The sequence below is a fragment of the Panicum virgatum genome, chromosome 3N (assembly GCF_016808335.1).
Source record: "Panicum virgatum strain AP13 chromosome 3N, P.virgatum_v5, whole genome shotgun sequence".
NCBI lineage: Eukaryota > Viridiplantae > Streptophyta > Magnoliopsida > Poales > Poaceae > Panicum > Panicum virgatum.
The window spans coordinates 62,350,258-62,363,242 of record NC_053147.1 but is presented as its reverse complement, the minus strand read 5'-3'; the positions used below and the strand labels follow the sequence as shown (position 1 = coordinate 62,363,242).

Sequence of the window (12,985 nt, the reverse complement as noted above, 5' to 3'; positions counted from 1 at the left end):
CACCATGTTTACAACTAGATTGCCGAACTTCTCCATAGCCACAAAGACTTATTTAACCAAGGTCAAAACACCATGTCTATCCCAAGATCAATAGGCCTTCATAGCACAAGAAAAAAAATAAAGCGCATTACAAAGCTTATAAACCAACCAAATGCAACCTCATAGCTTGGTAACTAAATGATGATGGTCTTCAATCATGTTTAAACACCATGTTTACACAAGATTGCAAAAAGGAAAATGCTCACGTGAAGCATTAACATGGATATGAAAGCTTTCATCAATAAAGTTGAGACCAAGCTAGCAAAATGAGTGCATGAACAATGGAATGGATGCAAAGTGCAAATGCAAAGTTAGCAAAAACAAGTGTTAGCAAGGTTGAAGGGACCTTTCGATGTTGTTCCGCAACTAGCTTATTCAAAAACAATTGCTAAGAGTGACAAAAAGCCTTCGCGACACTTCATAAGAAGTGAGGCTTTTGTCAATGAAAAGGTTATTTATCGAAAAGGACCAAGCGACCGAGCTAACAAGGTTTTAGAAGTAGGTTTATGGGTTTCCTATATTTTTGGCTTAAAACAAAAATTTTGAAAAGAGAGTGTTGGGTATAGAAATTCTATCTAAGGTGGTTTTAAAAAAAACTAGAGAGAAACAAAAGTTAGATTTTTTTTTGAATGAAAAACATACCCTATGGTTTTGGGATTGCTCTATGAGTGGTTTTCCTAAGGGTTTTAGGATCTCAAAAGCGAGGCTAGTCAATGTTTTTAGAAAAGATTTTTTTTCTTAAATACAACATGCAATGCAATGTAAGGGTGAGATAAACAACATGGTATGCAATGCAACACGGGGTGGGTGAACAAAATGATATGACATGATGAGGTGGTCTAAAACAAAACAAAAAGTTAGCCTAAGTTAACTAGCCACAAGTTTAGAATCAAAGGGTGGTACAATGCTTCATAAATCTCTCTAAAAAGACACAAAGAAAAAGACTCTAAACACTAATAGGAACACAATTAGGTCTACAAGTTTCCCAAGATCAAATAACAAGGTGCTCCCTCAATAACATTTAGAATGAACAACATGAAGTTGTGGTTTTTATTAGAGCAATGGTACAATGTTACTTGATATTCCGATTAAAGAGTGCAATGTAGACGATCATATTAATATATATAACACAAAAGATCGGGTTGCCTCCCGCAAAGCGCTTCATTTAGAGTCATAGAGCTCGACTTTCTTACATACCTTCTCATTGATGCGAAGCCATGGTCCTTCATGCAAGAGGTGAAGGTGTTCCATGCAGCTCTTATTCCACTTTCCATGTTGGACATGATCAATCACGCTTAATGGAAGACTTGCCTAATCGTCTCTCACATCATGGTCACCTCCTTTGTTGTCCTTCGTCGCTACCTTTCTTTTCACGGATTTTCTTCTCTGTACAGATTGAGAATTGCACCAAACAATTGATCCAATGCAAGGTGCACAAAATCTTCTTTCCAACAAGTCTTCATTTGCCCAAAACGCATTCCAATTGAGGGAGTTATGCCCCTTTTTCCCGTCACTGCAATCTGCCCCGTGCTGATTTCAGCACGTGCATATCCGATGTTTGAGACATAGCTCCTCCCGTGGGTCTTCAATTGTATCGATCATGGATGCGTTGAAACGAGGACTTGATGGAGATCCTGAATATTCAACTTTCTTGCATTGTAAATCTCTGGACTTGCGCACAAAATTGATGAGGCTTAGCGACATCCGTTCTTGAAACTTGAAGATGTTGATGATGGTGTTCAAAATTTTGGGCACAGTTTCCCTCCTCATCATTTGAGTTTCATGTCCTGCATGGTTAGTGAAATTCGGGGCTTCTCCCGACATGTGCTCTTTTAGGGTCATGAGCTTGACCAAGCGCAAAGCAAGATCGAGATTTGCAATTATTTATAAACATATGCAACATAATCACATCCTCAATTAAATTTCATCAACAAGGCATGGTGTAATTAAATGCAGCATGTGTTTCTTACATAGCGCGGAGCTCATTATTAGGCAGAGGTTCTTTAAGCATGAAATCAACCTTCTCAAGAAACTCTAGCCTATCATCATGAAAAGAACAAGGCATAGAATTTAAACTTTCATTCCGACTATCGGTTCGAGCATGAGATTTTTAAAGATTATCAACAAAACCAATAGAAGCATGAGAATTTACTGTGTACCTTAGCCTCGGAGCTTTTTTATACTCATTGGAGTCGTGGTGCTTTGTGCGAGATGTCATCTAGATGCACTCCTCGTGGTCCGTCGTGATTTGCTTCTCACGTCTCCATGTGTTGAATGTTGTGCTCTTGTAATCCGTCGTGGTTTGTTTGCAACATCCTCGTTTGTCGAAGGTCAACCGCTTGTGCCTTCATTTGCCAATGTCATTGGGGTTCTTCCTCTGCTCCAAGCCTCTGAATTTTTTCATGTACGCTTGATGAAAACATCGCCCAAGCTCCTCTTCATTGTTGTCATCGTCATCTTTTCTATCTTGTTCTCATCGCGTTGCTCCTGCCTCTTCTTCGTGGAATCTCTCATGTATACTCAACAGAACATATACCAAAATATAGCTCTATTGAAATGTTTATGAAATTACCTTTCCAACGAGTGGTCATTCATCTTAAACGGAATCCAAACGAGGGAGTTATGCCCGTTTCACTTTTGGCGCTGCGTGCTGTCCAGAAATTTTCAGAGTGCACAACCTTCAATGTTTTGGCCATACCCGCTTGTAGGAATCTCCGATTGACTTGGTTCTTGATTGGTTGGGACGGGAACTTCGTGGAGCTTTTGAATATGCAAAAATATTCTGCTATTTTCTTCTGAGGTTGAGCATAATATTGATGATAACAATGACTTCTTACGAATCGATCCGAAGATGTCGATGATCTTGATCTTGTGGTCTTCGGAGCGTCTTGTTGTGCATCCTTGGCTTCAAGGTCATCACCATTGATTCACCAGCGAGTAGCATGGCTCCAATGGTCTGTCTCCATGGTTCTTGCTTTGCCTAAGGTGTCGGGATCGAAGGAGGCTCCCGTGCTTTGTGTCGATGATCAGAGCGGTCTCTTTCTTTGATTGCACTTGACTAGAAGCTTCTTGAGCATCCCATAGAGAAGATGGGTGGCATCATGGTTCCTCTAATTTTGTTGCCTCTAGCATTGGTCAACTTCAAATCATCAACTTTTGTGCACAAGGTTCTCCAAACATCTTGCGACATCGTCATCTCTTTCTCCATTGTTTGTTGCTGCCTCTTCTTCATTTAATTACTTGATCATCCTGCACAGAACATGTACCAAAATTCTACTCCATGGAGAGCCTTATGAAATTATCTTTTCAACGAGTGGTCATTGATCCCAAACGGACTCCGGATGAAGAAGTTATGGTCGTTTTACTCTGGCATTATGCTCTGTCCCGAGACATTTCAGAACGCGCAGCGTTGAAAGATTTTATCATAACTCTTCACACCGATCTCCAAAATTCATGATTCTTGATGCGTTGGAAAGTAGACTTGATGGAGCTTCAAAATAATCTATTATTTTCTCATGGTACTTCTCTGATCTTGGACGAAAAACTCATTACAACAGTAACACTTTGGAGATGATGATGATCCGATCGCACGATTTTCTTCGCGGGCATGCTTCATACCTATTGCTTGAACAAACAAATTTTTTTTCCAAAAACATTAGTCTTTAAAATAAATTGACACGGCGGCGTACCTTATTTATCATCTTTTGCTTTTGGGAGTGGGGACTCGATAGCGGATGCTGTGCCACTAACAAAAGTTAGCACCTACCACTAAAGAGCGGGTCTTCACGTAGCCATCAACTTGCTTGAGTGAGATTGGACTTGTCAAAGTACGGACGTTGAGAACTTCTCAATCACTTTGTGTCTAGGGTTTTACCTGCATTCATGGACACAAACAAGAAACACAGGATATATGCAATAATAAAATTAGGGTTAGTCCAAAAACTAGATAGATCGCCCTAGGGTTCGTGTTGCCGATCCCCGGCAACGGCGCTAGAAAAGCTTGTTGACGCTCCTTAGCGCCCCGATTTGTATACCGCAAGTGCACGGTTTCGTGTAGCTTTTCCCTCAGAGTATTCGCCCAAGGTTTATCAATCCGTGGATCGACGAAGAACTACCTAAGGTTTTCCATCTAATCTAATAGATCTATCCTAACATGAAGCATTGATTGAATATGAAGGGTAAACCTTTAATAGATATGAGTGATATGTGAAGGTTGATCTCATCCATGAATATAGGCTTAATCATGGCAAAACCAAAGATATGACTAGGCCTATCGTCATCTAGTTGTAGTTCAAGCTAATGAGCGGATAAATCATGCATCTCAATTAAAAGCATCTTTAAACCCAAAATCTCCAATCCGATCCCTCGATACCCCACCTACTAAGTGGCAACGGCCTGTCACGACGCCACCCCTTTCAACAAGATACCCTGAAGCAAGTCGAACCCCCTTTGGTAGTTCCGCCATGAACCTCTAGCCACCATGACTACAAGATCATTCTAAGCGATCTATCTCGATAATAGATCTAAGATGAAGCAAACCCAAAGAGAAGAATGAAATCGAAAGAGGAGAATATGATCGCTAATAGATTCGGAAGACATGATTACCATTACTCACATAATAGATTCGTTTGGATCATCACCACCATGTGCACACCATCGATGATTCCAACTAGCTCTTGAACTCCGCCATGGCACAACCACGCAGGGAGGCCACGGCGGCTAGGGTCGGCCTAAACCATCTCCTAGACAACTTCGAAGACTTGCGGCGGCCGTCGTCTCCCTCCGGTCTTGACCCTAGGTTTTCGTCAAGTTCTGGGTGGATGGATGCTTCGAGTTGAATAAGGTGCGAGCTATTTATAAGCCAAGGAAGCTACTGGTCGAAGGGGAGGCCGAACCGCCTCAGAAAAGGGCTGGGCCGGCCGGCCCCATGGGCCTAGGCCAGCCGGCCTACCCCTTTTCGGGCTCGCCTCGGTCTCATCTTTGGCGTGTAGACTCCTCGCATCTTCTAGAGTTTCTGTCCTTCACGATTGCACCCCTTTGGACATTGTTATCTTGGAGATATCTTCGAGGAAAGGATAGGATAGGGAATCCTTCCTTAAATCTTCATTTGCTTTGCTTAATCCCGAAGTATCTTGATCTCATCTTCGTGGGCTTGGTCCTTTGGGCTCTCTTGGAGGATGGATGTGCTTGAATGTGCTTCGAATCAACATGGGCTTTGGTCCTTCCTTTGGGCTTTGGCCTTCGTCTTTCTCCGTGTTAGTGCTCGATCACGGGCCTCGTCATTTCATGCTCCAAAATAGGCCAAAAACCTGCAAAAACGAAGTTCCTCCAAAATATATGTGCATATGTGAAAATGACCAATAATTAGGCCGGGGTTAGGACGGTTAGTGATTTTGATATTAAATTCATGCCATTATCAAGGATAAACAAGTGATAAAAGGGGTACTTAAGGAGCGCCAACAGGCGGCTTCCGTGAGTGTTTTCTCCATGAGATCTCCTCCTGCACACATTTGAACAAATTGCATGGACTCGGGGGTTAGGGAAAAATAAAAGGTACGCAAGAGTACTTCACCGGAAAATCCGAGCTTCGGTCCTTGTTCAATCAATCCATTGAATCTATCCCATGCGCGATCTATCCCTTCTTCTTCTCCTTGCGTGAAGTTGATCACTTGCTTCCGAATATGTTGAACCTTGCTTAATGGAAAGAACCGCTCGCAAAATTTCTTCATCAAGTCATCGCAATTTCCTTTTACCACGAAGGATGCAAGTGCAAACCATCTTCTCGCTTCTTCCGCAAGTGAGTATGGGAAAAGATTCCATCTAAACCAAGCTAGCAGAACTCCGTCTTGTTGTACCGTGTTGCATAGCATTGTGAACCACTTGATATGTCTATATGGGTTGTCCGTCTCATCTCCTCTAAAGGGGTTTGCCGCCGCCATCTTAATGATTTGAGGCTTGATCTCGTACTCGGTGGCTCGCAACACCGAATCTGATTTTTGCATGTCGAAGTCCTCCGATCGCGGACTTGCATAATCCCTTAGTGATTTTTCTCCTTCCTCCACGTGTTGAATGAGATGGCCCATCTAGACAATCAAAACAAAAAAACAAAAACAAAAATTTTCTAGGGAAAAAGTTAGGTGTTAGTAACCAACAAAATTAATACAAAGTTAAACGTAGCAAAATCGCTTGTTCCCCGGCAACGGCGCCAGAAAAGCTTGTTGACGCTTCTTAAAGCGCCAATTTACGTACCGCAAGCGCACGGATCATGTAGCTTTTCCCTTAGAGTATTCCCCCAAGGTTTATCAATCCACGGAACAAGTGTATTACTAAGCACTAATGATGTTGGTAAAAGATCTATATTGAGTGTTTGAGTGTGAAATAGATCTAATCTAACCAATCTAATCTAATCTAGACTAGTGAGCAATGATAGATGTGTGCACAAGATATGAAGAGCATTTGTCCATAGGGTCTAGGATCACTAGAGATGTAATCGCCAAGCAATGAAGAACGGATCTAATCTACCAAAGGTGTGTTCCAAGATCAAAACCTTTCCCTCCCGCATACTGTCACTACACGAGGATAATCGGTAACGAATCAACAAGAACACGATAGTTGATGTAATCTAAGTAAACCATGCAAGAGCAAAGCAAACCCAAAGCCAAGTCGCGAACTATTAGGCATCAAAGCATCATCAACAAGAATCGTGATAGATCAATCTCATAAAGGATTCGACAATTACAACTCAAGATCTCCTTACAACCCCATGAACAAACGAGGACTTTACCCCATGAAGCTAAGCGAAGCATAGTCGATCATGGTGGTGAAATCTCCGGCAAGGGATGGATCCCTTGCTGTCCTCCAACTTGTAGCGGCACCGAGGGACGATGAGGCCTCCGGTGTCCCTTTCTCTTGTGTCTAACTCGAATGTATCTTTGGATGCTCTTCTCTGCGATCTCTGTGATCTCTTTGGATGCTCCCGCAATCCCCCTGGATTACTCTTCTTTGACGGCAGCTTCGGGGTATTTATAGGCAGATATGGTCGGTTGTTTTGGTAAAACATAGATTAGGGTTGACGCATACTTCGCGCTGAAGAAAACCGAGATCGATTGGACTCCGAAAATGGCTAGTCCGGCCGTCCTAGGCCTTTTCTGGCCCCTTTCGGTCCCATCTTTTGCTTGTTGAATCTTCCTTTTATTCCTCATCTTAGCCCAGTTGTAACCATGCGTCAAAACATCTCCGAAAATGTCCAAATTCCTGTCAAAATGCAACATGCTCCAAAATCCAGGACAAAATCGAAAACGGTCAAGTTCGGGTGCCAAGTGGCGGGTTAGAACATAAACCATCCCGAAGAATTTACCAAAACAACTCCTAATTGTATAATAAAATAGGTACTTAAGGAGCGCCAACAGAAGCTCCTATTCATCCCCCTCTAGGTCACTTTGTCTTTGTCCTACAAGTGATATCAGAGCCAGGTTGGTTTCTCATTAACCTTCATTGGTTCGAAACCCGCTTGCGACCATGAGTTCACCTGGTAAGGCTCCCACCTTCGATGGGACCAATTATGACTACTGGAAGGTGCACATGCGCACATATCAACAGAGTCTAGGTTCTAAGGTCTGGGAGGTTTGCCAGAACCCAGACTACGTTGTGCTTGACCAGCACACAACTCCTGCTCAGAAGGAGCAGCATGAGGCCAATAGCAAGGCACTCAATGCCGTAATTGCTTGATTGGCTCGGCCTGAGTTTGACTGTGTGAGCGACTGCCTACTTGCACGGGAGATCTAGACTAGGTTGGTGAACTTTCATGAAAGGACCAACCAAGTCAAGGCTCATCTCTTTGAGACTCCTCGACGGGAGTATAAGAACTTCCAATAGATGCCGAGTGAGAGCATCGACACGATATTCAGTCACTTTCAAGCGATTTTGAACAAAGTGCGTGCTAACAAGCCACGAAGATCCTAGATATATTGTGACCATGAGAAGGCAATGAAACTCCTCTATGCCTTGGATCAGAAAATCTAGGAAGTGAAGGTGCAGACGATCATAGAGTCATCTAGCTATGGCGCCCTCACTATGGATGAGCTCTTCAGCAAGCTCAAGGCTATGGAGATGGAGAAGCTCTCACGAGCTCGCATGAAAGGAAGATCCGATTCCTCGAGCCCCAAGTCCAAAGCCCTAGTTGGTGGGAGCGGTTCTTGTGCTAACTCTTCTTCTGTTGGCTTATCTTTGGCTTCCCTTGTGTCTATTATATATGAGTAGTTGGAGGTGATGGGCGATGATGAACTCGCACTTGTGATTCACAAGTTTCAGCGTGCCTTCAACAACCGCCAAGGAAGAGGGAAGGCCCACTGCAACTGCGGAAAGACGGGTCACTTTGTTACTGAGTGCCCGAAGAAGAAGAGCTCCAGCAGGGACTTCGACCACCCACTGCGAGCGCCGCGAGCACTACTCCAAGCACAAGCACTCTTCCAAGAAGCATAGAGAGTGGTCCAAGCGCTACTACGACTGCAATAAGAATGTCGACACGTACAAGGGCTAGTAGGTGGTCATCGCTCAGAGCAAGGACAGTTCCACTACCTCCAGCGAGTACACGACGTCTTCTTCGAGCTCCAATGACAGTGACTCCCACCACGGCGACAAGAAATCAAGGAAGAAGGTCATAGAATGCTTCACCATGTCGCCACCAGATACCGGCGGGCGGTGCGCTCCTGAGACGGGGCATACAGGAGCCGGGGATCGCACTTTGTTGACGGCACTTAAGCACGCCAAACCTTATACTGCAAGCGCACAGTATCGGTGTAGCCTTTCCCTGAGATGAGTATCAAGGGTTTTGTCAATCCCTGGAAAACTAGGTTTAAACTACTATTAATCAAGGATTAATCAATTACTAACTAGCTCTAATAGATCTAAATAAACTAAAGGATAAAAGATAGTCTAATTATTGACTAATCTATATCTAAACTAAACTAAAGGATAATAAACGGTATTCTAATTATAAATTAGATATGAAACGAACTAAAGCATAAACTGGATATAAAACTAGACTATAGCATAAACCGGATCAAGAACAAGAGCTCGATAGGATCAACAAGCAAGATTGATTATGATGCTAAAACGGCTAAGGGATTAGCAAGAGATATGAGACAAACTTCTTATAAACTAGGAACCACCCTAAGCATGGATCTAACGTGAAACATAGATTAAACATGATCATGAATGTCATAGACTTGCTCCAACCTTTCCCTCCAACCACTTGTCACATAAGTCAGGGTAATCGACGAACTAGCAAACCTAAACCATCTCTAAGCATGAGCAGATTCAATCAACTAATTAAAGTAAAAAGATCTACTAAAGACATGTGGATATATCAATCTAGGCCTAATCACATGTAGAGATGAAGCATTGCAAAGACATGGATCATAGATCATGTATAAACAAAGAACTAATAGCAAAGAGACTATTTCATTGATCGAACTCAAGGTTTATTATAGTAAAATAAGAAGAACAGAGAGTTACTCGAGATACACCATGAACTTGAAGCGCATAGTTGTCGAATTCGGCGAGACGATCAACATATCGAAAGATGACCCCGAATCTCCCTGGGAACAGGTTGGGTCGGCCGACCCTAGGGGGTAGGTCGGCCGACCCCCTCTGTTCCTGCCTCCTCTCGCCGCCTCCTTTCGCCGAGATCTCCTTCTCGACGAGTCTTGCGAAGTTGGACCCTCAACCCTAACTTTGGAGCGCTGGTTTACAATGAATTCGATGCCTCTCTATCTAGGGAGGCCCCGTATATATAGTCCGGAGAGTCCCCTATACATGGAATCTAATAGGTCGGTTTACAAGAGTCCTAAGACACCTAAAGCATGTATCTTGAAGGTTCTTGGGCGTCCATGAAGCTTCCTTGCTTGGATAAGAAGTCCTTATCCTAGTCCTTCCCGAAATCAGCTTTCCATATTCTGCAGCCTTTACTATTTCGACCATAACTCCCTCATCCGAAGTCCAAATAATGCTAACCGGACTCTAAATTGTAGAGCTCGAAGAGATCTACAACTTTGTCAACTGGACCTTCTTCATTTGACGTAGTTAAGGTCTCCGAATGGGGCCCGGAAGGTGCTGCTGTCCTGGAATCCGAGAATATTCCGAGAGTTAATTGGGGGTTGGATTGGACTCTTGATAAACCTTCCTTGTCTTCATAATCTTCATCCTTAAGCAATCCTTTGCCTCCAGAACCTTCTCCATAATGGGCTTGGGCCTTGTAGCATTGATCCATCAATGAGTAGCCTTCTTAATTATTGCAATTATGCCGCATTTTCCTGCAATATTTAATAAAGTGCAAAACCAAAGAGCATACTCTAAAATGGGGTTAATTGTTAGTAAAATATGATTTCATCATATGATTTATTAAAGTATGAAGGAATTGAAGATAAGGAAGGATTATCATGACATCAATCCTAGATCAAATCAAATCTCGGAATATTCTCGGATTTCAGGACAGCAGCAGCTTGTGGGCCCTATTCGGGGATTTTAACGACGTCAAATGAAGAAAGTTTGAATACCAAAGTTGTAGATCTCTTCGAGCTCTATAATTTTGATATAGAACTTGCCTTAATTGGACTTCATATGAGAAAGTAATGGTCGAAATACCAAGGGCTGCAGAACGGGCAAAATAGGAATCCGAGAAGGACTAGAGTTCAACTTCCACTCCAAGCAAGATATGCTATGTGCAAGTTGGAACCTGCCATGAGACATGTATATACATGGAAATAGATCATAGAAGCCTCATCCAACCAAACTTAGACTTTCCATGTATAGGGCACCCTCCGGACTATATATATGAGGCCTTCCTAGAGGGAGAGATCATCGAATTCATTTGTATCCAGGGCTCTCTGCTTAGGGTTAGGGGTCCAAAGTCACTCAACTCGGCGAGAAGTAGATCTAGGCAAAAGGAGGAAGCAAGAGGAGGCAGGAGGGCCTCTGGTCGGCCGACCCAGGCCCCTCTGGTCGGCCGACCAGGCCCCATCCCGAGGGCGCTCGTGATAATCTTTCAACATGTACTTCGTCTCGTCAACTTCGACGATTGTGCTGCAATTTCAAGATGTATCTCGAGTAACTCCTTGTTCTTCTTATGATACTTTGATAAAACCTTAAGTTCGATCAATAAAGTTTGTCTTTAGACAATTAGCTTCTTGTTTATGCATGATATATGATCCATGTCTTTGCAATGCTTAATCTCTACATGAAATCTTGGCCAAGATTAGACGTCTTCATGTCTTTTAGTAGATCTTTTTACTTTAATTAGTTGATTGAATCTACTCATGTTTAGAGATGGTTTAGGCTTGCTAGTTCGTCGATTATCTGGTTTTAGGTGACAATAGGGCCGGAGAAAAGTTCGAGCAAGTCTATGACATTCGTTATCATGTTTATTCTATGTTTCATGCTAGATCTATGCTTAAGGTGGTTCTTAGTTTATAAGAAGTTTGCCTCATATCTCTTGTGGAATCCTTCGCCGTATTAGCTTCATATTAATCTCGCTTAGTAGTTTATACCTTGTTTATCTTGCTTTATATCATCATATGCTATAGATTAGACTTAGATTAGAGTGTGATTAGATAGTCTTATATCATCCCTTTGTTTGTCTAGATCTATTAGAGCTATCTAGTAATTGTCTAATACTAGATTAATAGTAGTTTAAACATAGTTATCCACGGATTGACAAAACCCAAGATACTCATCCTGGGGAAAAGCTACCACGATACTGTCGCTTGCAGTATAAGGTTTGACGTGCTTAAGTGCCGTCAACAAGCTTTTCTGGCGCCGTTGCTGAGGAAAACTATCGTTTAAGTAATTATAAATCTTGTATTAGCCTTTTACTACTAGTTTTGATAGTTAGTGTGTGTCTTCTAATTGTTTGCTAATCTAGTTCTAATTGTGTGCTAATAGTTTTCTAATTTGTGTTCTAATTAGCTTTTGTGTTCTAATCTTAGTTTCTAATTGCTTAGAGTGCTCTAATTACGTTCTTGTTTTTCTAATTGTGTTCTTGCGTTCGTTCATCGTTCTTGTTTTCGTTCTTAGTTTAGACTAACCCAGCAACTTTGCTGTCATAGATTTTTGTTTTTGTTTTGTGTCAGGTATGACAACATTGCTTGAAGATCTGCAGAATCTAATGCTAAGAGAGCTTTCAACTCCAAAAGCTAAGGATTTGAAGTTTCAAGAATCAAATGCAAAGCTAGCGGCAGAATCCTACGAGCTTAAGCCAGGAATCATCCGGATTGCTGCCGAAAATTTGTTCAGTGGAGAAGACGACGAGAATCCATACAAGCACTTGGAGAAATTCAACCAAGTCTGCCACACATTTCATCAAGAAGGAGTCCCAGCTGAGTGGGTGAAGTGGAACCTCTTTCCATTTACCCTCGTCGATAAAGCCAAAAGGTGGTACCAAGTTGCCTCAGTAGAAGCTCAAGGAGATTGGAGACTTCTAGAACAGAAATTCATCACCAAGTTCTTCTCTCTACTTCGAGTTCACAAGCTAAGGAAGGAAATTTGGAACTTTGAGCAGAAGGAAGATGAGGACATCGACGAAGCTTGGGAGAGACTTAACGACTTGCTATTATAAGGACCACTACTTGGAGTGACGCCAGAAGATGCCATACAGATATTCTACTTTGGTCTGACGTCAGAAGCCTTCAGATATGTCAACACTTGTGCAGGAGGATCACTCATGAGCAAGTCAAGCAGTAAAGCCAAAAAGGTACTATTGAATATCTGTCTGACTTCCAAGAATGAGAGAGAGCGGAAAGAAATGAAGGTAGAGGAGTCAGAAGAGGAACTCATGGCGCCTACACCTACCATATTTGAAGATCAGCTACCTGCCAGAAAGACTCCAGTGCCTTATGCATTTGATGAGGAAGAGTTCAGAAGTTTTGCACCTCAAGAGGATATCAAGAGT

General features: G+C 42.5%; 1 non-coding gene across 1 annotated transcript; it reads right to left on the bottom strand.

Annotated features, from left to right (window-relative positions):
* Positions 1-12,562: 12,562 nt before the first annotated feature.
* LOC120668221 lies at positions 12,563-12,669 on the bottom strand. The gene has a single exon (XR_005672319.1). It is a non-coding gene; the product is annotated as a small nucleolar RNA R71 (small nucleolar RNA).
* Positions 12,670-12,985: the final 316 nt, after the last annotated feature.